General features: G+C 37.1%; 1 protein-coding gene across 3 annotated transcripts in view; it reads left to right on the forward strand.

The window, feature by feature from the left end:
- Positions 1-27658, forward strand: part of LOC113921885 — a 62643-nt gene that overhangs the window by 21597 nt on the left and 13388 nt on the right. The window contains exons 3-6 of one of the 3 annotated variants that reach the window (XR_003519857.2): positions 5512-5684; positions 10009-10048; positions 14983-15041; positions 15941-16513. The gene's annotated coding sequence lies outside the window, so the exon portion shown is untranslated. Of the gene's footprint in view, positions 1-5511; positions 5685-10008; positions 10049-14982; positions 15042-15940; positions 16514-27658 lie in introns of those variants that run through there. The other 2 variants (XR_003519858.2, XR_003519860.2) reach the window with 2 other exon arrangements.

A 27658-nucleotide genomic window follows, 5' to 3' on the forward strand; every position in this document is an offset into this window, starting at 1 on the left:
GGAAGGATGGTGTCTGGTTTCAAAAGCACACTGAGCACCCTGGCTTGTTAGAAAACAAGGAGGGAGTGGAAAACTCAGCTAGTTCCAAGACTTCTGGCAATGGGAAAGGTCACAATATTGTCTGGTATTCTGCTAAAGGGGAAAAAAGGGAGGTACGAGGAAATGAGATTATAGTTATTATCTAAGGATCAGAAAGCATAAGAGAATTAAACATCTCTGGTCTCCCCTTTTATAGATAGCTCTCCAATATATCTTTGTTTGTATATGCATATAATTAATTAATTGTGATGAAATACACATAAAATTTACTATCTTAACCATTTTTAAGTGTACCATTCAGTGGCATTACATACATTCACATTGTTGTGCAACCATCACCATCATTTATCTCTAGATCTCTTTTCATCTTAAAACTGAAACTTTGTACCAATTAAACAACAAATCTCCATTACCTCCTCCCCGCAGAACCTAGAAATGACCATTTTCTGTCTGGATGAATCTGGCCACTCTAGGTAACTAACTCATAGAAGTGGAATCAACTATTTCTTTGTGACTGGCTTGTTTCACATAACAATGTTCTCAAGGTTTACCCATGTTTTAGCATGTTTCAAAACTTCCTTTCTTTTTTAAGGCTGAATAATAGTCTATTGAATGTATATACCACATTATGTGTATCAATTCATCTGTCAGGGGACACTTGGGTTGTTTCCAATCACTGTTGTGATTAATAGTGCTATGAACATGGCTATGCAAATATCTCTTCAAGAAGTGCTTTCCATTCTTTGAGATACAGACCCAGAAATAGAATTGTTAGATGATATGATAATTTTATTTTTAATTTTTTGGGGAAGCTCCATATTGTTTTTCATATAAGTGTACCACTTTACATTCTCACAGTGCAGAAGGGTTCCAATTTCTCTATATCTTTGCAAACACTTGTTATTTTTGTTTGTTTGATAGTAGCCACCCTAATGGGTGTGAGGTAGTATCTCATGTGGATTTAATTTGCATTTCCCTAAAGATTAGTGATTTTGAGCATCCCCTCATGTGCTTATTGGCCATTGGTATAGCTTCTTTGGAGAAATATCTATTGAGTCTTTTGCCCATTGTCATACTGGGTTCTTCGGGGGGTTTTGTTGTCGAGCTGTTGTTCTTTATACATCCTAAATATTAACCCCTTGTGAGGTATATGATTTGCAAATATTTTCTCCCATTCTCTAAGTTACATTTTCACTCTATCATGTCTTTTGATGCACAGTATTATGTAGTTTACACACTATTTTATGTAGTCCAATTCATCTTTTTTTGTTGTTGTCTGTGCTTTTAGTGTCATAACTAAGAAATCATTGACATATCCAATGTCATAAAGACTTTTTCCTATGTTTTCTTCTACGGGCTTTATCGTTTTAACTCTTCACATGTAGGTTTTTGATCCATTCTGAGTTCATTTTTGTATATGATGTAAGATAAAAGTCCAACTTCATTCTTTTTGTATGTGTCTTACCAGTTATCTCAACACCATTTGTTGAAAAAACTGTCATTTTCCCCATTAAATGGTCATGGCACCCTTGTGAAAAATCATTTGGCCATATAAGGGAAGGTTTAGTTCTGAAGTTTTCATTCTATTCCATTTGTCTATATATCTGTTTTTATGCCACTACTACACTGTTTTAACTACCATGGCTTTGTAGTAAGATTTGAAATCAGGAAGTGTGAGACATCCAACTTTATTCTTCCTTTTGTTTTGGTTATTCAGGGTCCCTTGAGATTCCATATAAATTTTAAGGTTTTTTTCCTAATTCTTCAAAAAAATTGTTGGGATTTTAATAAGATATTGATCATGTTGGGTAGGTAGGTCACTTTGGGTAGTATGGACATCTTAACAATATTGTCTTTTTTTTGCATTTTTTAAATTTTATTATGTTATGTTAATCACCATACATTACATCATTAGTTTTTGATGTAGTGTTCCATGATTCATTGTTTGCATATAACACCCAGTGCTCCATTCAATACATGCCCTCTTTAATACCCATCACCAGGCTAATCCATCCCCCCACCCCCTCCCCTCTAGAACTCTGTTTGTTTCTCAGAGTCCATAGTCTCTTAAGTCTTTCAATTTCAAATATATCTTTAAGGTTGAGAACAAGGACCATATCTAAAAAGCCCATTTATTTGGATGAAGGAATTATAAACAATTTATTCTAGGCACCCAAAATGTCAAGCTCCAAGATGAGGGAGGAAAGATTGGAGTTGTCAATTAAAAAATTGAAACACAAGCAATAGAGTTTACTAATCTGGTGTAAGAGACAACAAAAAATTTAAATACAGTTTTGTTATTATTAAATTCCTATGTATACTAGGTTTTGTTTATGTGTTTTTTATTCTATTTCTATTGATCTATGTCTATGGTAACATGGCAGCACCGTATTACATTTTTAATTACTGTAAATTTATGATTTGTTTTAATATTCATTAGGCCAATTATGCATTATTCTTTTCTCATAAATAATTTAACATTGCTCATTATTTTTTCAAGAAAGCTTTATGAAATTTTTATCAAGTTTAAAAAAAGTTCTGATGAGAATTTTCATTTAAATCATATTAGATATATGAGTTAATTTGAAGGCACTTGATATCTTCACAATATTGAATCTTCAACATCCAAGAATTAGGTATGCCTTTCCATTTATTCAAGATTTATCTATGAAAAGTTTTATTAATTTTGTTATGTACTTCCTACATATTGTTAAGTTTGGTATATCACATAATATATATTATATAAGTTTGATTAAGCATTGGATTTTGAATTTTTTCTGTATTATATCAATCAGGGATCAACCAGGAACACAGAAGGCACTTCAAATAATCCAGGTACAAAGAGTTTAATATAGGAATTGGGCTTACACAGCTCTTTGAAGAGCAGGAGACACAAAGGTCAGGGAGTTCAAAAGTAAAGATTTCAGCCTGTAACACCACAGCAGGTGGTTCTCAAGAATTCTTGAGAAAGCCAGTATAAATCTCATGTTTGCTCATTTGTCAGTTTGCAACTGCCTCCAGAGAATAATGACCTTTCCTTCTCTTGTGCTCTATAAACCTCATGTCAGTGCTTATTGGTAGTCTGTGGCTTCTCCTCTGCAATAAAAGGGAAGAAAAGTAATGCCAAGTGAACAACTATCCAGTCCAATTTAAGATCAGCATTATTGCAATGAACATCTAGTTTCTTTTAATGTGATAACTTATATGGATGGGTTTTATAGCATTAAACCACATTTGAAAAAAAAAACCTACCTCATTTTGGTGTATTTTGTCACATACTGTCTACTTTAAAATTATTTTATTTAGTTGGGTTTTTTGTATTATATTTATAAAAGATTTCTGCAGTGATATCATATTATGGTATCTTTGGTTTTGCTACCAAGATTATATTTGCATTACAAAATAAATTGAGAACATTTCTATCTTTTCTTGTATTCTGAAAGAATTTAAATTTATCACATGGGAATTACCTATTGCTTGATAATTAGAAACAACTCACAAAAACTTTTGGGCCCAATACATTTTTTACCCATCCTCCCCCAATTTTATGAGTCAATACTGATCTGTGCTCTTCTCAATTTAACCAATATTATAATAGAAATGAATAAACTTTTCAAAGCTGAAGAAACATGTACATTTGTAATGGAAATAGCTCAATAACTGGATCAGGCTAAGTTAATAAAAAAATGGACATATTAGGATAAAAATTTTAAATTTCAAAGACAAAAGAAAATATTCTACAACATAGCAGCTAGTCAACACTGTGTGCCTGTAAAGGAGTAAAAATCAGATTGGCCTTGGGCTTGACTATAACACTGAAAGAGAGAAAACAATGTATCCTCCTTTTGAGAGAACATTTTGTTACCCAAAAGTTCTAAACTCAGCTAAACTGTTTTTTACATCCAAGTCAACAGAAAGACGTTCTCATATATGCAGGGGCTTAGAAAGTGTACCATCTAAATTTTCTGAATGAAAACATTTTCAGATATGCTCCTGTCCAATGGGAAATGCATCAAAATGAACAATAAGAGAAGAAATTATAATAAAAAAGAATTGAGGGGCGCCTGGGTGGCTCAGTTGGTTAAGCGACTGCCTTCGGCTCAGGTCATGATCCTGGAGTCCCGGGATCGAGTCCCGCATCGGGCTCCCTGCTCAGCAGGGAGTCTGCTTCTCCCTCTGACCCTCTCCCCTCTCGTGCTCTCTATCTCTCATTCTCTCTCTCTCAAATAAATAAATAAAATCTTTAAAAAAAAAAGAATTGAAATGAGCATCAATGACCATTCAACATTGCGTTAAATTTAAATGTTTGTTGGAATTACTGACGCAAAACTAGTGCAAATGTCAAAACATTATTAAGAGATGTCTAATATAAAATATTTTCTAAGATTAAAGGTAATCATTAATGGGATTTAAAACAGCATGTCAAAGATTTTTTTTTAAAGATTTGTAATAGTTGTATGAGCTTGGACATGAGGCAATTTATTTTTGTAGTCACTATTTGGTAAAATAATAATCTAATCATTTTATAAAATAATTTGGGAGACACCTGGGTGGCACAGTCGGCTGAGCGTCTGACTCTTGGTTTCAGTTCACGCTGTGATCTTGGTGTTGCGGAATCGGGTCCCGCAGTGGCTTTGCGATCCGCTTGATTCCCTCTCCCTCTGCGCCTCCCACTTGTGCTCTTTCTGTAAAATGAATAAATAAATCTTTAAATAAAAAAAGATAATTTAGTAGCACATTCTAAACTTTTCTAAATTCATACCTTATGACCCAGTATTTATACAATTAGAAGTTCGTTCTAAGGAACAAGGAGACAACATGTGAAGATTAATATGCAAGACTTGTCTTCACACTCTTGTTTATAATAGAAAACATATAGATCTATCATCTTCACTCCCATGCCTTGCTCTCTATATTTGTTTGTTTTGTTTTGTCTTTTAAAGATTTTATTTATTTGCCAGAGAGAGACAGAGATAGCGAGAGAGAGCCCGAGCAGGGAGGAGAGGGAGAAGCAGGCTTCCTACTGAGCAGGCATGTGTGGCTCAATCCCAGGACCCTGGGATCATGATCTGGGTCCTGGGATCATGACCTGAGCCAAAGACAGACGCTTAACTGACTGAGCCACCTAGGTGCCCCTCTATATTTGTTTTGTAAATACTAATTTTATTTTCTGTAATGTTGCTTCTTTTCTTATTAAGATTTTTAAAAATCCCATTGCATTTTTAATTTATTAAATCCCCCTTTTTCTGATTCAACTACTTTGAAATTTTGTCTTTTTTTAATTTCCTCTCTTTGTTTCAATTTACAGACTTGCTCTCTGATCTTTCTTCTGTTATTTTAGAGAGATCAGGTTCTCCTGAATTTTATTTAAAATACATAGGAGATGTCCTTTTTTAAAATATGGCACCACTTGCACTATAACCAATGGAAATCTCTTGAATGTTATGACAGGTGAATGGTACTCTTTCATAGGTTCCTGTGCTGTTCCTGAGATTAACCATTTTTCTGCATCTCAAAAAGAACTTGTTAAAAGAGGAGTTAGCCAGCTGTGCCCTGTTGCCATGCCCACAGGAAGTGCCCTTTGAATGGTGCTGCATACAGCCATCAGACGTGGGTGACGACTGCAGCAGCAATGTGGAACACAGGTAGGAAGGATGTTCACACCTTAGGCAGGGGACCCACTTATGAGGATATAAAATATTCTGGGAGGAGAAAAGATAATGAGGGTCCAGACTCTACCTGTTTCAATGGAATTGAGAAGAGAGTTTCAATTTGAGAAATATTTAATCGGTACTAATAACAAACACGGTGGCTTATTCATGTGGGAGTTGAAAGAGAGAAAGAAAGGAATAAAGAATTATTCAGAAATACCTACCTTGGATGACTGGCTTAAAGATGAAATGCTAACTGAGACAGGAAATAAAGGAGGAAAATCAGACTTCTGGAGTTCAGACAATAATTTCAGTTTGGAACTTACTTAGTTTGGGCTATCTATATGAAAACCAGGTGGAAATGCCAAGTAGACAATCTAAAATATGGAACTAGATATCAAGTTTTTGGTGGTGGAGAGAAGGATTTGAGCATTATCAATAGACTATAGTCAAAACAACAAAAACAGAACAAAAACGAAAACAAAATCTCTGAGTCAAATTCCCCTGGAAGAAGGTAGAGCAAGGAGAAAAGATTGAGAAAACAGAACATCAATTTTTCAGGAATGGTTAGAAGAAAATCTAGTGAAGGGGGCTAAGTGGGAACAATTTCGTGATTAGAAAAAGAACCCGGAGAGTATGGTGTTACAAAAGCCAAATTAGGAGAAAAAAATAATCTTTTTGAACTATCCTAATTGAGAGAAAATGGTAAGAAAGTCAAAAGGACCAGAGCCATCACAGGAGGTAAAGTTTGAAGACTGGCCATAAGAGATGGTGATGCTGTCATTAACAATCTTAGAGAGAGCCCAGTCATATGGAGTGTACTAGAATATTGCAGAGGAATGAGTAGTAACAAAAAGATAAGAAAGCTTGGTAAAAAAAAGAAAAGGAAGGCATATCTTTTAAATATGTATTGAACAGTTCTCTTTTTCTCCTTAATTCCATGTAAATTTTTACTAATATATAACTTAAGGAAAGTGCACAAACCATAACTGTATATTCAATGACTACTCACAAAGTGAATATGGAACCACTCAGAATCAACATACAAACCAGGAAGCAAACTACCAGAACCCCAAAGGCCCCTTTTGTATATCCTTTTTTTCTCGACCCAGCTCCCCTCTTTGCTGAGCATAACTATTATCTTGACATCTAACACTGTAGATCAGCTTTATTGTCTCTGTACTTACCTGTCTTTTATTTTTTTTTCTTTTTTTTTTAAAGATTTTATTTATTTATTTGACAGAGAGAGACACAGTGAGAGAGGGAACACAAGCAGGGGGAGTGGGAGAGGGAGAAGCAGGCTTCCCACGGAGCAGGGAGCCCGATGCGGGCTCGATCCCAGTACTCTGGGATCATGACCTGAGCCGAAGGCAGACGCTTAACAACTGAGCCACCCAGGCGCCCACCTGTCTTTTAAAATAAAATGTAACTAATCTAACATATTTCAATAACTTAGGACAGTTATAATGATCACAAAGTACAGGAAAAAGCAATAGTCTTACTGGCCTCCATATCCAGAGAGCCAGGTGGAGGGCCTGAGGCATCATAGGTGCTACGAAATTAACTGAATGAAAGACTAGATCTTCCTACTCCCCCGATGTTCTATGACCTTCTCCGGGCCACTGCAACTGCTTTGGATTGAAATCATCCTCTTACTACAATGTCTGGGGGGGGAAAAAACAAACAATGGTGGAATATGGCAATAAAAATGCCTTATCGAAGAATTAAAGCCATTTATTTTCAGTTGAGAGATCTCTTTTAGCTTGCCTGCTCCTTCAGTATTTGCGTCACATTCTGTTCATTATTTCTAGCACTGCTCGGGACTGCCTCCTAACAACTTTCTCGAATAGTCTGTCAGTTCTGCAACTCGTTAGCAAAACCCCTGACTCATTTTTCTACTTCAGGCTCTTTTATAGCTTTCATAAATGTAACTGTTGTTATTAATAGCAAACTCCTTAAGGACAGGGAGTTATTTTATTCCTTAAATTGTAAAGATAAATCCCAAGATCATATAGCTCTATCTATCGCTCCAAAGATTTATACATTTTTATTGTAAAATACATTCATTTGTAGTGAAAAACAGCTGAGTGGAAATCTGATTAAAAACAACTGTCATTGATTTTGTATGGCTCTCTTAATTGCCTGCCATTCCTTCCACATATTCTCTATTTAATTTGATCTGATACCATTAAAATATTAACCTCAGGGAAACTTACAGGGATTCAAAGATTTAAAATTAAAACCATAAGTTAAAGCCGCTTCTTTGCACATACTCTCCATGCTTGTTCCTAACAAAAGCAAAGATTAAATGGAATTATTTCTTGCATTTGGATAGCTCACTGAACTCTCTCTGCCTAACATTATGTCCATTATGACAAAGCACCAAGATTACTTTTATGAATAAGTATAGAGATACAATTCTTTTTCTTTCCGTTCAAAAAAAAGAATTCAGATCTTTTTCGGGAATAGCTAGGTTGTATTGTCTATCAAAAGCTCATTTGTGAACATAAGGGTCTCTGTTATCAAAAACAAAGCAAAACATTGTTATATAAAGTATAATTTTTGTTATAGTGAGCTATAAGGAGAAAAAAAATTCAAATTTGAAATATCCCACAGCTCTAGGAAGAATAGATTTTTTGAATTGTAAATATTTTATATGAAAGAATACCAACTGATAGTCCTAAATATTCTAGAGTATGTATTATCTAAACCCTATCTCCTTTAATTTACATAGAAAACATAGATAAATCTGATTATCAAAGCAAATATAAGAGCACAAATGTCAAGAAATATAAAAGGGAAAAGGGCAGAAAAAGCAATTTGGTTGTACCAGAAAGTGTGGGCTCAGGATAACGACTGATTTATCAAAAAAAAAAAAAAAAAAAAAAAAGATGAGCTTTAACTTTCTAGGCAGCCAAGGTGGGTGGATAGAGAATATATGAGTTATACAGCTTTTCTTGAAATAATAACAAATATCACACTAGTTAGAAAAACTTCCCACATTAAACTCTAAAAAAAAGTTAATTATGTAGAACTTCATATTGAACATACAGAATAAAACAACAGTTATTTTTTAAAACATTTTATAGAAGTTTTTGCAATGTTGAGGGCATTATGGAAGTTTATATTGTAATATATAAGTTGTGGTACTTTCAAGGCAAATGCATACTTTAGTTTACTAATTGGATTTTCATGTGAATTTTAAACTGTCAACATTTAAAATCTTTAAACAGCTTTACTTTTGCAGAATGTTTTTTAGAAAGCAAAAATTCAAAGGTAAGAGGAGTTAAGAAGGGAAGAAGCAAGGACTTGACATCCATATTTATTGAGTAATTCATTTTTGTTGACTACAGTATCCTTGTAATTGTTTGGTTACCTTGCCTTGGATTTATGATGCGTGAAGCTGTGAATAACTTAGAATTCTAAATGCTTCAGAATATGTACAGCAACAACAGGACCCATATTTCCTATTCAGTCTCCTAGTTTTTCCACAGAACAACCCTTTTGTCTCTTCAAATATGTGGTTTATAGTATATAATAATTTCACATGTTTGTATCAACACAATAAGCATTTAATATTTACAACATGGGCAAAATACTAGATCTTTCTTTTTGGAGAAATAGAGACCTATATCTAATCACTCAACTGCCGTCTTTTCAGAAACTGCTTTATACACTAATTTGAAAATTATTTCTGTGAGAAAAATACTTTATCGGTGAAAGCAGGTATACAGATAGCAATGCTTTCTTCTCTACATATAATGTTAATTTCCTTGCAGTCCCGCTGTTTCATCATGCATTTTCTATACTTTTCACTTTCATCCCAAGCTGCTAAAACAGAATCTGAGAATACAAGATTCTCAAGCGCAAAACATTGCCGTAGAATAAGAACTGGTACTTATAAACTACCTAGGGTGCTGCAAACTTCTGGCAATTAATTTCAATTAAGTTATTTACAAGGTGCGGCACTACTAACTTGTGCCCAGATGTTTCAGTTGGCAAAACGCGATGGCCACCAATGTAGTCCCTTTCCATAACAATCACTCATTGATGGAATTTTCACCCTGAATTCACAGCACCTTCGTAACATTAGAACATGATGTCATCACCCTTTGCCTCATCATAACCGTAAAAATGCCAATACGAGTTGCAACAAATTACTGCAGGCAACTGCTGAGTTCTAGAGATGTAGTGAACACCTGGGCTGGCTCATAATCTAGCAGCTTGCAAAGTTTCGTTACCAGATGTTTGTGGAACAACTTATGCATGTACGGAAAACATACACTTTTTTTTTTTCATTTGCATGAACGATTACCAGGTCTTTGGAAGTCGTGGAAACACATGTTTCATGAGAAAAGGTTAGTAATAAGATTTTATTAGGGAAATATTTTTATTAAAATCAGCATGGTTTAGTCTTAAGCATTGTGAATGAAATCTGTGTAATCATGTTTATATGCAATTATTTGGTCATATAAAAAAGACATCTTCACAAATTAGGTAAGTGGTACAGTGGATTCTACCTTTCTTGGATGAAGAAACAAGACTTTAGGAAAGTTTTATTAATATTAAAATGAAAAATCAGCTATGTGAGTGCCTGATTTTGGTTAATAATTTTGTATATTTTGGACTAATATTCATTTAATGATTATGTCTTCCTTTTCTCAAATATCCTACATCTTCCTAGAAAAAGACAGAGACTGTTTAAAATTGTCTGCCTGTTTACTTTTGCCATTAATTTAACATAACATTGACTCTCAGCAATTTTAGAAAAATTGCACTTTGTGATTCAAATAAAATATATTTTTAGAAATACACGGATCTATGTCATTTCAAAATATATTCTTCAACCATAATGAGAATATGAATAGGAAGAAAATAATTACTAATTTTTTTCCATGGGTCTATTTCTTCCGGGGTTCTTATTTTTAATTCAAGGAAATTAAAATGATAATTTTTAATTTTTTAACAATTGAAATACTAGTCCTATTAAAATAAACAGGTCTCCCCTTTACTAAAAGTTAAAATATTGTGCCCATTGTAAATTACTGTATTTTATATAAGGACCTGAAATGGACCACATTTTCTTCCCTCTGGGTAACTGCAAGTAGTTGTGAAAACTATTAACAGCTGTCTGGTAACTGTTAGATTCTCAGTGATTTCATTTAGTTCAAAAGAACTCTAAATTTATCCAGGTGTTAAATATATTAAGTCCTGGATAGAATCAAAGGATATTCTATTAGGGATGCCTTTTAGGATTTGATGAATACATTATGTTCATAAAGGCCAAAGTATAAAAAAACATGTATTTCTGCTACTCACCAAACAAGCAGGTAAGTGAATGTTTAAAAAAAAGAGAGAGAGAGAAGAAAAGAAAAAGAAAGCTTCTGTCTTGTTTAAGGAGCAAATATTTCAACACCTTTACTGAGAAAGGAGAATTACACATACCATTAAAACAGACCTGTTCACTATCAGGGCAGAAACTGAATGAAGTGCCAGAAGAAAACACACTTTAATAAACTGGATAGTAATGAAAACCTCTTTGCAGCTTTAACACTTGGGAGATGGACACACATCACTCTTTGCACTGCTATGAAGTTCATGGTGGTCCTGGGGTGCTGCCCTGATGACTTAGTTTGCCTTTCCTTCTTACATGTCCAGGAATCCCTGCACATCTCCAGGGAGTCATTATGAACTGCGGGGAGGTGCCGCGTGCAGGCGCCTCCTGGGCATCTCTGGGGAGGCGCAGACCAGAGATACACTGAGAGTCACTGTGGAGCCCACATTTTCTCATTCCTTGTTTGTTATAAGACTTAGGCCCAAGGGGGTATGAAAGAATGCCACATGAATATAGTCCCCTATGTTTTGTTAAGAAAATGTAAATGTCTCACTGTTGCATTTTTAACCCGAAATGATCCTGAAAGTTTGACCCAAAGGCAAACTCACAGAGTACCTTTCAATGCCTATGTTAAAAACGCGCTGCAATTTGTTTTTAGTCCTTGGGACATTTTTACACTCTCATTAAATAAAAGAAATAATCACAAAGGAAATTAAGCCACAAAGAAAATACGTTAAAGCTATGTTTAGCGTCTGACCTAAATATATAAAACAAAGGAAATACATGGTTGCGGTTAGGACTTGGTCTTGAACCAGTCTGTTGCATTTACAGCATGCAGGAACATGGTAACAATATGTCAGAGAGATTCTTAAGCTGCATTTACTCAAAACAACATATTAGGAAGAAGAGTGAATTATCCCGCTGTTTCTTTATTTGAAGTCAAATATCCAGTTTTTTAGAAGTATCAGTCACGTTGAGAAGGTCAGAATTGCTGATTTGGGGATATTGACTAATCGTATCTACTCCATATGCAAACATATTCCACGCCCCCCCCCCAAAAGTTGAATATCCGTGGGTAATGCAAGTCACCCATGTTGGTACAGCTTGAAGCTCTTAGCCTCCACCAACAGTCTAGTCAAAATGATTCCCACTGCAACACCCCACCCCCCTTATATTTCCCAAAGAATGGAACAGTGGAAGGAGCTCAGTGCTGGCACCCCACATCCCTTTCAGCTGTCTGATGGCTTATTACATGTTAGAGGTGATACATCACCTTTCTCCTCTGCTCCATTTGATGTCCATCAGCGCATGTACTCTTGAAGGCAAGCCAACAAGAGCAGCCTTCAAAATCTTTGCTTCATACCTGAAGGGTAGTCCTGACATCATTCAGTCTGAGACCCACGCTTTGACCACTGCGTGACTCTGTCATTTTGAATCGAAACTTCGGGATTTTAGCCGTTCCAAAAATTTAGTCCAGTTCAACTTGCAAGTAGTTATAAACACACTATGATCTAATATGACAAAGTAGAAATTATTCATCATCAATTAAGCTTTTCGTATTATGAAAAGATTAACACAATGTTTTTATTATGACCTGGAGGCATTGCACAGTAGGTATATTTACACAGTACACTGCTCTGCAGATTAGTATACTGGATTGCTAAAAATCAGATGTGTTCCATATAGTCTAAGCCAAGCAGGGGGTAAAAGATCCTCCTCAGGCATGGGAGAGTGGTTGAAAGAAATCCACTACAGAGGGAATACCTGTCCCCATCTAAGACAGCACATTGAGCCTGCTCCAAGGAGTGGAGTTCTGCTATCCTCTTGGCATGAAACTTACAGAAATTTATAAATGTGTCTGGAGAACTTTGTTTTTGTTGAGAGTATTTTGATAACATCATATAGTTTCCTCACTCTTTGCAAAGATATTTGCATTTCAGCTTTCCCCACTAGGTTCAGATGACCTGATTATTTGGGGGTAGTTAGTATCAAAAACAACTAGGAAGTTTACAACTGGAAGAGCAGAAAGAAAAATTGAGTTCTTTGTTAAAGTACTTAACTTATCTCATGGTTAAATTGGGCCCTTCTTTGAAGGTGCCCTTAAAAACTGCATCAAAGCGAGCAGGAGTCTACCAGTATAACACAATGTCTATGGAGGTGGAGAGTGAGCCTACCTCAAAATGAGCCACAGGGCCGCATCGTGACTGGGAGGTGCCTCGTCGGGGTAGCCTTCTGCATCTGCGCCAAAACCTTCACTCAACAGCTGTTCAAGTCCTGAGAGACAACCCACAGAGCAGCTCCAGGACAAAACCAGACTTGGGAGTTTCCTGTCCCTTAATTAAATGTCAATTGCTTTCTGCAGTGACAAGGCTCCAATTAGAGGATGAGTTCAAAGAAAATCTAACGTAGTTACCTGTGGCTCTCTCATGAGCTTTAATCAACCCAGGGTCTGGAGTGCACCATCTTAAGCGAGCCTGCTCTATCTGTCTTCACAGTGACAAATTTAATTTGTGTAAATCATGAAGCCCGGAGGGAAAGTTGCTTTTCTTTGTTGAGTTTTTTCCCAAAGTGTTCTAATCCACATATATGAATCACACATAAATACAGTTCTTGGGGAGACTATTTCCCTTTGTTCAACATGAAGTGTACTGCCCACAAAAGCTGGGTCTAAGATGTTCACACACTCCGACAACTACTAACACCAAATAATGCTGGCGTGTTATAAGCATTTCCCATATATTTAACATTCTCAGATAGTAATGAAGATCCCAGAAAAGAATAGTAATGCATTTTGTGATCGTCTTCACGGGGCTTTTGAATTCTCAACGTCTCGAACCTTCTCAAAGCAGAATCTATAATGACTTCTTCAAAAGGTCACTTAAAATTTGTTCCTCTTTCCCCCTACTTAAAATCAGTAGGGACCCTCCATTTTCAGTCAGCATTTTCAAAAAGGATCAACTGAAACTTGAACAGGCAAAAGGAAAAATGTTTCCACTTCTACCAGACTTAAAAGAAGTTGGGCATCTTTTCATAGTTTTCTTATTAGCATCGTAATATAAAACATCTGTAATCATTTAGTAAATTAAATACATTAAAACAACAAATAAAAGGAGCTGTAATGAATAAAATACAGAAGACCCCATGCAGCTGCCTGTTCTTCGCTTGACAAGCGGCAGAGAGTCAAGTAGCTCGAGCCATGAGTAACGTGCTGGCAGGAAAGAGACCCGTGAGCAGGGCTGAGAGCTGCTGTGTGCTCGTATGAAAACCAGCCTTTCTTTATTTCATCACCTTTGTAACAGAACGTTATATCCTGCCATTGCCCTCCAACTGTCTTCCCCTCTGTGGAAACTGCAGCCTCTTAACTTCTTTTTCCTGTATTGTTCCTGTCTAATTCCATTGTTTCTTACCTGCTAGTGCTCCTTTCTGGCTTTCTACTGTCAGAACAATCACTTCGGCCCAAACTGTAATTTCCTACCTAGATGACAGAAAAGGTTTTGAGCTCATACCTTTGTCTTCAAGTTTAACCATTAAACAGTAGTCAAGTACGTTTTCTCAAATCACTCAGGTAACTCAAGAACTTAAGCGTGACAGACAACTGCTGAATGGAAAAAAAAAAAAAAAATCTAAATTCTTTGACCCTAGTCCTTAAGGGCCTCCGTCACCAGGTCCTTCCGAAACTATGCATTTTCATTTATAGAACTCCGCTGATGGTCACATAGTCTCTTAGCTTCATGCAGGCCAGTTTCTTATTACGTCCCTATTTTATGTGCACATATCCATGGCTCGCGTCTCTTTGCCTTTGTATATATCGATCTCCCAAGAATAAAGGATTTGCCCATTTCTTTCATCAAAGGATGGAATAAAATATAAGGAGTGGTACAGAGTGTGGCTAAATTGGAAAGAGCTGGTCCCATGAAAAGGTATTACGACTTAATTTTTTTTTTTTTTTTTTTTAAGTACTACACTGGCCCAACAAAACAGAAATAGACCTGATTTGACCTGTGGCCACCTCTCAGGTATGATCACTATCTTTTTCAAGATCTGTTAAAAATTGGCCTTCTTCAGAAAGTCTTACTGAAGATTTCCATCCTTTGTCCTTATTTTCTGCTTCTTCAGTAATTTATACACAGTTTGGCTTACATTACTATATATTTGCTTGTGCTCTCTGTTTTGTTCATATGCAGATCTATTTTCTCAATTCTTTAGAAAATTTATTTCAGGAAAACAAAGGTCATGTGTTTTGTTCTTTTGTCCTCAATGCTCTAGAGACCCCTCCCTTTCCCTCTTGTATGTAAAATATGCTTGTTGAGCATAATAATGAATGGATAAATCAATATATTACCAGGGTTAGGTCTTTTGAAAAATTGTCTAACTTACATGCAGCACCTTCTCTAATTTCTTTGAGAGAAACAAACAGGAAAAAGCAAGGGAAAGGGGACAAGGAGATTTCAGAGTGATACGGAGAGAAGCAAACTGGTGTTTTGGTATAGTGCCAACACTATACCAAATATATATATAACATCTACTGTCAAAGTTAAGTCACATACCAAAATAGCACCGCATTGGGAATTCTCACTTTATAACCTTGGCCAAATACTATTTTGGGGAATGTTTCCTTACCTATAAAATGGTGTGTTTGTGGCAGGGGGTGTGGGCACGGTGGGAGTAGCTTTTCTGATGGGCACATTCTGGAATATCTGCTGAGCCTACAACCATCCCCTTCGCTAACTCCCACCCCACTTCACACTATGGGGATATACTCCTGAAAGCCATTTTAGACAATGTGATCGCATCCAGCCCACAGCTGGTTGGACTGTGAGTGAGCATCAGCCTGTCTCTTCCCCAGGGCTTTGTAACTGTGATGGAGAGAAAGAGATTCAGTATCTCATGTTGTGGCATGTGTTCTACCTTACAGACCAGGATCCAGAGGAAGCAGTATTGGACAAAGAAGAATGAAGCAGAGACAAGAGATAAGTGATAGGAACTTCCTGGATTCAAAGACACGCTTTCTGTTACCAGTTCCTGTGACTCTCCTTTTTGGTTAACTAGCAACAAACAGTCCTAATCTTCAAGATTGCTCTCTGCCCTAAAATTCTGCAAAGCTATACATAGACTTTTCCTCACCTGTAAAATCGAGGCTGTGAGTAGAAAAGCAGTTAACAGAGTAGTTCATTTTAGTGGGGCTTAGAAAACCATGCAGTCAGCCAAAACTGTCTGCAAAAGCTAGGTTTCCTGGGATAGAGGCAAAATTTGTCATAATGACACATATCTTACTTTCCACCTGAAGTGATGATAGGGAATTCAGAAAGAAAAAAAATAAAATAACCTAAAAATCTGTGAGGATTACTAAGGTAATATCTGAAAGAAGTTTTAAGTTTCCCAAATATAAGAACCATATGGATTCAAATCCCTTTATGCATTTCATTTCTTTTTACATATGTACGAAACCTGAGGAGAGACTCAAGTGTGTTACACATAATTGTCATAAAATTACCCATAACACTTTCAACTTTGTACAAACTAAATCTTTATTGAGTAGCTTTAAAAGTACTGTTTGATCTATCAAGTGGACTAAGTAAAGAAAATAATTCAAAATACTATGATAGGTACTACACTCTTACACACTGAATTGAAAAAACTTAATTTTACTGAGTGATTGTCAATTTCAGTATTCTTGGAATTTCTAGCGGCTGGCTTCACTCCACACAGTCTTCTCTGTAAACAGCAGAATCTTGCTCTAGGACAAAGGGCTATTAACATACAGGCTGGTTTTCCACAGCTCAGTGTTCCTGGAAACATAACTATAGATGAGAAAAAACCTAACATGCAAGAATTGTCCCCAAAAGCAGATGTTTGTAGTAGCCTCCCCAAAACAGAGCATCTCTTTGGAATAGCACCTCTTCCTTTATTTTAGCCTAAAAGTCTTTCATTTGTCAGAAAAAGGACAGGAAGGAGGAGAAGGAGGAGGAGAAGGAAAGCGAGAAGAGGAAAAGAAGAGGGAAAGAAAGCTCGCCTTAATCTACCTCTGTTCACACACCAGCTTCTTGATAGTAACCCACCCTGACGTTACCACTGCCTCCCTCCTTTCCTCTCATGAATCCATTGCAATCTGGCTTCTCCCTCCTTCATTCATAAAATTGTTCTTGTGATGGTCTCTGAGGCCCTGTAGTTGCAAAATGTAATGGGCGCTTGTCAATTATTACTGTGACAGATTTTTCATAGAATTCAAAATATTTATCAATCTCCATTTGAAGCTTGCCTTTCTTTATGTGGTAATTACTTCATCACCTTCTATCTCTGTCTCTATTTGCTCTCTCTCCTACCCCCTCTTTGGCTTCTTTTTTCTACATTAGGTCTTTTCACACTCTGGTTTTCCTCCAGGATTCTGTCCTTGCTCTTGCCTGGTCTCTACACACGCTCCCATGGGAGTCTCATCCACTCCTGTAACACCAGGGACCACAGATTTATGACTCTTGACTTTGTCTTTAGCACAGACCATTCCCTTAAATTTCAGATTTGCATCCCTAAGCTTCTAACAGACCTCTCTATCTAGATATATCCCCAACACCTGACACTGAACATAACCAATATTAAATCCCCTTTATCCTCTTTCCGATTCTGCTCTATTTCATTTAAGTTTAGCATCCAAGTCAAAAGCTTCAGGATCGCTTCCTCTTTGTTACTCACTTACCCAAGTCAGTCATTAAGTCTGGCTGAGTCTATGGATATCTCTGGAATCCACTCCATGACCACAGTTTCTGTCTGACTTCACACTCTCATCATTTCTCACCTATTCTGTTGCAGGAGCCTCCAAGCTGCCCTCCCTGCCTGCAGGCTTTCCCACCTTCCATTACTCCGGAATCTGTATTCTATACGGTTGCCTCTGGTTATCTAAAGCACAAAACTAATCATGACACTCTCTGCCTAGCACCTTTCACTGACTTCTCCCCACCCCCCCCGCCAAAAAAAGATGTATCTGTTCCATTCTTTGATGAACATAAAAGGCCCTTGACAATCTGGTTGCTCCCTCCCCTGTGAATCGTTATCTGCCTACTTGCCCTAACTCACGATGGTTCAGCCTTAACCGCCTCTTGGCAGTTTCCCAAACATGCCCATCTATTTCACATCTCCAAGTTTTTGGACAGGCTGATGCATTTGCCTGGAATGCTCTTCCCCTCTCGTGCACCTGGCAAATTCCTGTTGAGTATTTGAAACTTCCTTAAACATCACCCCCCTCTACATGCATGTGCGTCTTCCTGTGACCTTCCCCATCCCTAAGCACAGAAGCACATCTCCATTCCCATTTTTCTCACTGTGTCCTAGGTTGTAACATGTGGGCAGCTCCGTTAATCCTTGAGGTCCCTGAGAAATGTCTTTATTTTGGTGTTGTTTTTTTAAAATTTTATTTATTCATTTGAGACACAGAGATACAGAGAGAGGAGAGAGAGCATGAGCAGGGGGAGAGGCAGAGGGAGAAAGAGAAGCAGACTCCCCGCCAAGCCAGGAGCCCAATGTGGGGCTCGATCCCAGGACCCTGGGATCATGACCTGAGCCGAAGGCAGACGCTCAACGAGCCACGCAGGAGCCCCATTTATTTCGGTGTTTTAAACTACGCCCGGTGTGTAATACATGCTCAGTGCTTGTTGGTTGAATGAATAACGAGTAAATACAATGACTAGAGAGAGAACAGCTGGTTGAAAGTGGTTGATATCCCTTTCCCGTGCCATCTGGACTCTATGTCATATTACGGGCCAGTTGTCTTAAGTCTTTTAAAAGCTGAGTTTCAGAGAAACAGAGAACTGCATAATAAAGTAAACATTTAAAAACCAGACTCCTTTATAACAAAAGAAATGATTTCTTAAGACAAGAATATGAACTAAAAGAAATGTTGCCCTATTGTTACTAACTGATGAAATAAGAGCAGTTAGGCCCGGCTTTCTCATTGTTAATTCTTCCACTAGAAATATTTGGGAAATAGCAAGCAATCTCACAGCCTGTGGGGTCAATTCTGCCCAGTGAACAAAACACGGACATGTGCGTCACCGTCTCCCTTGCAAAATCCTCCAGCAGGCCTGCATCTACACGCACGTCTCTGATTTTATAAGATCCTGTACGTGACAATAAACACATCAACAGTGCGTCTAGACTACTGGGTCATATTCAGAAACTTATGACTTCAACAGGGGTGGGGATTGTGGGGGAACAGAGCCGAGATCAGGTGAGCTTCTAAATGGAAAAGACATTTGTGTGTTCATGTAAAAAGGGAACGAGGAAAGAAGCACGCGAACAAAAGAATGACTTTGTCATAATTCTGGGAACAATTGGAGCAAAGAATTAGTAACTTAAACAGCCCAATACCTGGATAATTGTAATGACGGATATAGCTTTTCAGGAAGAAGATTTCTACTAATTCTTGGACGGGAATGGGAAGAAGAAGAATAGTCAAAAGTGAAGATTAGGATCAGTTTGCAAAAAACATTTCCACTTAAATTAAGAAATTTCCTTCTCTGGATGATAGGTGATGTCAGGTTGAAAAAAACAGTGACAAGCTGGAAGAATAGTTCTCCGAATAGGAAACAGAAATAAAGGAACCTCCATGAGCCATAGGCCTGGCCAAATCTTTCCCTCTCAAACACTTTTTACACTGTTCCATTTCCCTCCCTTGCCATGCCCCACTTTTAACCATATATTTCCCCTTCATCTGTAATAGTTGCTCAGAGCTTCCTTGATAATTCTTCTCTCTCTACTTGGGGTGACTTGCTCTTTTTATTTGGAGCGATTTTGCCAATTCCAGAAACCAGAAACACCAGGCACAGCACAGTCGAATTCCACTAAAAGCAAGTCAAACTTGACCACCACATGTATAGAAAAGAAAAAATGGACTAACATTGCCTTTGCATTATATTTTAATTTTCCTAGCAGAGCTATAAAAAACTATCCCATTAATATTTTCACTTGCATCCTTAAATTGCCAGTTTTAAGTACAAATAATAAATGGTAAGCTATCATTAATTTATATTGCATTAATTTGGAATTTACAATGAAAAGTAAAAGCCTTTGGTCAGTCCCAGATTCATCTAATTCAGGTCTCTGTCTCTGGCAAGAGTAGTAAGAGATATTTCATGGAGAATTGTGTGGTTGAATCTCCTAATTTCAAACCAAAGTATTTAGAGTCATATGCTCCAATTATCTTTTAATTAATGTTAATTTTATCATGCAATAATTCTCTCTTCAACCCGTTTATGTATGTAGTCTCCACTCTCTTCTGGAAGTAATGAATTCCAAGTTTTCTGTCCTTCATATAAAATACAGGTCTTTCTTCTAAATTCCTGTCTAACAAATTTTATGGGGACATTCCCCCTTTTAATAGGATGATTATATGCTTTTAATAGGATTCATGATTTTAGAAACTTACTTTTTTTTTACATTCAGTCATCTTCAAACTGTAGATTCTTAAACTTTTTCTGCTCCTTTAGATCATTTATGCCATACACTTGACTTTATCTAGCTTCTTGGGTTAAAACATGTAATTATGGTTTAGTACAAAGGCTATCCATTGTTAGGAACATTTTTTAGCTTGTTTTGATTGTGGTTGCATATTGGACTGCTGTCACCTGAACTCTCCAGCAGTGGTTTTCAAGGACTTCAAGTTTCTTGTTTGCTTCTTTTTTTTAAATGAAAATCATATTGTTTATTAAAAATCCAACAAATCCAAAATCCAAAAAATATTTTAAAAAAACCCCTGAAATCACCTGAATATCTTCTTTGCAAAGATAATTGCAGTCAACACTCTTCTGGGTATTTTTTCTGGGCTTGCATTCATATATATTATTATCCTAAAAAAATAAATACAGCCACGATTCTCAACCTGGGAAGAGTCTGTGTTGGAAAGAGGGGATATGGGGCTGTTGATTCACAGCCATGTGGGGATCTTTCTCAAAGTACACATGGTTCCCTACCTTACTCAAACATGACTCATGCAAAGGCAAATCAAATTTTTGAGGCAAGACAGAGAAGAATCAAGGATCTAGTCATTTCTCCCACCTTTTCCACCTCTCCATTGGAGAATCACTGCTTTGATGCTATTTTGTAACCTTTTTTTCTCCTTATGTTGTAAACATTTTTCTGTACTAATGACCATATATTAACTATTCAGCCAAAGAAAGATGTCTACAACATATTTAAGTAAAAAACCAACCTACAGAACAGAGTGTTCAACAGGTTGTCATTTGTGTTAATGATATATTTATATTTACATAAAATCTCCTGAAAGGCTGTATGTCTGTTAATAGGAGTTATCTCTGGAGCTTTTGGGTACTGGGGGCATGTTCACTCTCGAATTGTCTGAGAATATAGAGAGTTCTGTTCAACAAAAGATTATTTTGGAATCGATGAATATAGATATAGAAGATCATTTTAATGCCACTTAATACTGTATGGACCAACTATAATTTTTAAAGTAATCTCCTTTTGCTTGACTTTTCACTCTTTTTTTAAATTTTTTTTTTAGAGGGAGAGAGAGGCAGTAGGGGAGGGCTAGAGGGAGAGGGAGAGAGAGAATCTTCAGCAGGCCCCAGGCCCAGCACAAGCCCGATGGAGGGCTCCATCTCATGACCCCAAGATCATGACCTGGAGATCATGACCTGAGCTGAAATCAAGAGTGACACTTAACTGACTGAGCCACACTGGCACCCTTTGACTTTTCTCTTTTTAAAACATTATAAATAATGCTGCTTTGAATATTAATGTATCTCTTAATGCACTTGTTTGTCTTTAGAATTCCTAATAAGGAATAGGCATAGAATGCATCTAAAAATATTTGGAATCTATTTTCAGATTGCTGTCTGAAAAAAAGAATGTATCGATTTGTTTCAACCGATGAGCATGTCCATTTTCTCACAATTTCCTCAACACTGGATATTTTCAATTTTGTTCACCTTTGCAAATCTAATATGTGAAAAATGTCATTTAAGTTTGCATTTCTTTGGTTACTAATGAGGGAAAATATCTATTCATCCATTTATTGATCATATATAGTTCTTGTTTGGTGAATTGCCTGTTTAGGGTCTTTGCTTACCTTTCTATTGGAATATACATCTTTTTATTACTTTGTTAATGCTTTTCATATCTTAGGTGTATTAATGACTGTCACATATTAGGCCAACATGAAACTTATATACAGTCTGCCTTTTAGTCTGTCTAGGTGTTCTTTTGATCATAGAAACTTATAATGCTTATCTACTTATCCTTTCCTTTATGATTGTTGGCATCCCTGACTCAAAATTATAAAGCAATTTACCTCTATTAATATTATCACTTCTGATAATGAACTTAAATCTTTAATTAATCTGGAATATATTTAGGTATTCTTGCTTCTTTTTTAAATAACCATTATTCTGCAATATTTTTACCTTAATTTCTGAATATTCAACAGAGTCCAAACGGGCATTATATTGATACTGAAACGAGTCATTTTGCATTTACTATTCTTATTCATTTAATGCTATTAAAACTTAGTGTTTTACCTCATTTCTTTAACACTTCCCCTTTTTCTGTTATCAATTGTGAGTTCTATTAATTATACACACAATCTATATCTTTTCTAAAATATGGAGGTATTAACTTATTCTGTTCTTAGATACTTTACGCGATGGTAGGGATTGTCTAGTTATTTCAGAAGTGATTTAAAATGTAGCATAAACCACATCCTGGTTTGCCATAGTGCCTGACGCACTGGCACGTTGCAATTCCTTGATAAGGATTTTTGGAATGGCTAGACTGACAAACCAAACCAAATGTTTATATTCTAGCAAAGAAATGGCACTGTAATCTCACACAAAATGTGATGTTTCTACTGTGATGTTTGCCATAAGGTTGTTAACCATTTATTTATCCACTTCCCCGTGATATCGGTAAGCCAGTTATTTAACACCCTGGCCTCTCCAATCTCCATTTGTCATAAAATCTAGTCCCTTTTTACTAACCCTTTTACAATACCGTTGGAAGATGAACAAGTGAAAGATTGTGAAAGTACTTTAAAAGAAACTAACTTTTTACACGAAAAATGCTGTCATATAAACAAATCGCAGGGCCATGGATGGTCTGTTGCTGTTATAAAAACAAATAAACCATGACAGACCATCAACATGTTTCCAACTGGCCAATAAAGGTTTGTGATGTTGATGCTGAAATAAAAATGAATTCCCCACACAAAAATTCATGAAGACAGGTATCACCTGTCCTGCCAGACCACAGCGAGGAGGAGATTGATTGCAGATTAGGTATTTCCTGCGGGCTCAGCTGTATCTATGATTATAAGCGGTGAGTTTTCATTATTTAGAGTTGATGTGTGTTGATGACACGGTCTGCAGTCTGCGGCTCGCCTCCAAGGCTTTCTACATTACAGCCAAGCCATGATAGGAAGAACTGCATTATGTAATAACAACCTACCTCAACTCCTTCTGACATAATATTTCACACTCTCATGGTGCTTTGTAGTCATATGGCAATTATTCCTCACAGAGTTTGGAGACAGAAGGCAGGTTGTGTTACTACACGTGAGCTAGAGTAATATGTGCCATACTGATTTTTCATTAGAAAAGCTAATTTATAGGGCACCTGGGTGACTCAGTCGGTTAAGCATCTGCTTTTGGCTCAGGTCATGATCCCAGGCTCCTGGAATCAAGTCCCGCATCGGGCTCCCTGCTCAGTGGGGAGCCTGCTTCTCCTTCTGCCTCTCTCTCTCTCTCTGTCTCTCTCTGTCTCTCATGAATAAATAAAATCTTTAAAAAAAAAGAAAAGCTAATTTAGAGAAGTCTGATTTGGCAAACTTAAAGATATATGCCTCAGTGATAAAATCAGTATCAGAGCTCAGGTTTACCCACAGGTATTTATTCAGAAACTATGTGACTACACCCGTGGTGAATGCAAGACCCACTTGTTTTTCCTGAAGAAGCTCACAGTCTGACTTAGAGAAAGTGAAGGCTTGAACTCAAATGTAACGATCCAGTATACCTCCATGTGTAAAACAATACACCTAAGGAACCACATGCTTAGAGCCAGATTCAGGCACCCCAGACTCACTCACATCCTCAAATGATACAGGAGTTTGGGATTCTTGGATTCCTTCTTGGGGGAAGGATGAAAGCTTTCTCAGTAGGCGTGCTATTGGATTTAGGGGCAGTATAATTCTTTGTGGCACAACCATGGCAGCGGGAAGGGAAACCCTCATTTAGCAAGAAAACTGTAGAGTTTCCACACTTTTCCAATGCCTCCTTTGGATGAGTGGATACTCATCCAAATGCCCCCTTGAGGGTAGGTCCAACCCCAGATGAGAACCACTGGACTGTGAGACATTCCAAAAATGTACTTTGTCTCATTAGTTCATTTTCACTATGATGATCCACAGGGACTTACAGGAAGCAAAATCCATTTGGTCTAGGTCATCTGTGCTGTGGCTGTGATGATCTGTGCTTATGACATTCAAGGCAGGTCATTCCACTTTTGACATAACTCCCTGTTATAAAAGATTAAGGGGCGCCTGGGTGGCTCAGTTGGTTAAGCAATGACTCTTGATTTTGGCTCAGGTCATGATATCAGGATCATGAGATCGAGCTCAAGTCCAGCTTTGTGCCCAGCGGGGAGTCTGCTTGAGATTCTCTCCCTCTGCCCCCCACCCCTCAGGCTCTCTTTCAAATAAATAAATAAAATCTTTAAAAAAAATAAAAGATTCTTAAAATAAGGAGGCTAGGACTTCTGGTCAAGTATGTAGATTGAACTCTTGCATACCTCATGATAATCACAAAGAATAAAAAGTTCACAAGGACCAAGAAAACAGGAGAGGAGATGACACTGGGTATAAAGTGCAAGTTTAATCATATAACTCACCACTCAAAACCCATCATTTGACAAAAAGTCTACCGTTCTTGCCATGGTTACAAGATCCTGCACACTCACCACTGCTAGTCTCGAACATCACCTCCTCTCCCAGCACACTGACCTCCTTGCTGCTCCTTACAAAGGCCCACCTAGTGCTCTTACTTCAGATGCTTTACATTTGAATGTCACTGTGCTTGGAACCTACTTCCCCTAGATAATCTCCATATCTCCTTCCCTAACTTTCTTCAGGTTTCTCTTCAAATGTTACCTCATGGGAAGGATCTTCTCTGCACATTCCATATAAAAATAACACTCTCATCACTCTGTCTCTCTCTCTCTCACCCTACTTTATTTCTCTCCTTAGCATTTAGTACCATTAGACATATTTGATGTTTTTACTATATATCTGTCTCCTCCCCTAGAACACAAGCTCTCAGATGGCAGAGCTATTCATTGTCAATCAGTGGATCACAGAATGTCAATACATATTTTTTTCAAAAATAGAAAACAGTCTATGAGAGGTAACTGACTTAATAGAGAAGAGAAAGCAGAAATCTAGTGCAGAACCCTTGAAAATTCTCTGAAGTTGGAGGCACCACAGAAGAAGTGGGTGGATGGTAGATTTGAAAACGAAGGCAGTGGATCAGTTGACATTCCTATAAGAGAAATTAGATTCCCACTCCCCCCTCTAATTTCATTTGACCAGGTGATTAGTTTTTTTCAAACTTGGAGAAAAACCAGAAGTTTAGTCTTTGGAGAAATTGAACAGAGACTCAGGTTGAGAGGAGGCCAGGTGGTGGTCGGGGATGAGGCATCATATTTAAAATAGGAGATGTAAGTGAAAGCCTACATTGTGCGCTATGAGAAACTCCTATTCCCCAACCCTACACACACAGATTTCAGAGTCTGCTCTTTGGTAGATCATTCTTAAATATGAACATATGGCCAAATATATATTTGAAGAAGGCTCCAGCATGACAGACAGAGACCAAAGCAAAGCAAAGATAAAAAGACATTCAGAGGGAACAGATAATTCAGGAAAGAGAAAAAATATATTTAAAAAAAATGATCAGTATCCTTAAAAAATAGGTCGCTATTTGAAAAGGATGTATTTAGAGAACAAAGAATGTATTATGAATGAAAAATGATTGAAGAAATAAAAATTCAACAGAAGGGTTACAGGTAAGAATATAGATTTATAAAAGATAAAGAGATGGGAAATATGAAAAGCATAGAAGAAATTTAGAAGATCAGTCTAAACAGTCCAATATCCAGGTAACAGGAGTTCCAGAAATAGATACAGAAGGGAGAAGAAAGTTTCCCAGGACAGAGATACATGAATTTCTATTTTGAAGAGGGCCCTCAAATTCTCTTCACAACAAATGAAAAATGACCCATATCAAAGCAGGCCATCATGAAATATCAGAATGAGCATAAAAGCTTCCAGAGAGAGAGATTAAAAATAAGAAGCTTGTATCGAAAGTATTAAGAATCAAAGTAGCAACAGATTTCTCAACAACAATACTAGAAGCTAGAAGGCAGCTAGAGAAAACTTCAAAATGCTGAGGGACAATGTTCCAACCTAGAATTCTAAACTCAACCAAATTTCCAGTCAAGTGTAAAGATAAAGAAATGTTCTTACATGAAAGGTGTAATCGTAGGATCAGGTTATTCCTTAGGATAGAAGTTATTTCTCTCTTATATAAAAGCAGAGAGTTATGCATGGAGGCCTTATTCCATGATGCCCTCTGGGACCCAGACTCCTTACAACTTCTTGCCCCATCATCCCTAGGTTTGAGCCATGTCCCCATGGTTCAGGGTGGCACCCACATTCTAGGGATGAAAAAGGGTACAGTCCAGCTTTCTCTCATGGAAGGTCCCTATGCTTTTGTTCCGAGGTTATTCTCCAGGAGTTATTCACAGTATTCCCACATAACTGCTCGCAAGGCTGGAAAATGTAGTGTTCAGGCTGGGCAGCTAGTTATGGGCTCAGCTAAATACTCTATCACTCTGAGAGAAGAGAAGTATTGGTAGCAACCAGCAGCTTCTGCTTTGTAAGGGCTCAAACAATATACCTTGCCTGCATCTTTGTTAGATAGCTACTGGAGTGTGTGTGTGTGTATATATATATATATATATATATATATATATATATGCCACTAAAACAGGGAACAAAATAAAAACAAGGAAGATGTGGGGTCCACAACAAGGAGCTCCAAGAGAAGACAGAAATTCCAGGATAATGGCCAAGGAAATTCCAAGAGCAGCTAGGTAGTACTCCCAACGGGCAACCTGTTTAGATTGGAGCAGAGTAGCAGAGAGTGACAGGGACAGGGACGTGACTCAGAGTAAAAAAAGGAATTGATAAATTACCCTATATGTTTGAGATTGTATTTACAGCAGTCTTATAGAGAGATAAGGCCGAGAATTTGAGTGTACATTAATAATAGGTACCTAGAAAACAAAGAAGCAGAACAAACAAGCCAAAAACGTGGTAGGTGTTACCTCTAAGGACAACTAAAATGTTGTGTAATAAGGCGAATGTAATCACAGCACATCATATGGCTCAACGGTGACTGAAATGGAAAAACAAGAGATGCTAAATATAATGTAAGTCTCCTAATAGATAAGAAGGAGAAGTGTGTGTGTGTAAGATTTAAAAAGCAGCCATCTTATCTCCCATACTTAGAAGCCAATGGATACATTCTAATATTGAAATATAAGGAAAGAGAGAAAAATATCACCACCAGCATGT

Source organism: Zalophus californianus, chromosome 9 (assembly GCF_009762305.2).
Source record: "Zalophus californianus isolate mZalCal1 chromosome 9, mZalCal1.pri.v2, whole genome shotgun sequence".
Taxonomy (NCBI): Eukaryota; Metazoa; Chordata; class Mammalia; order Carnivora; family Otariidae; genus Zalophus; species Zalophus californianus.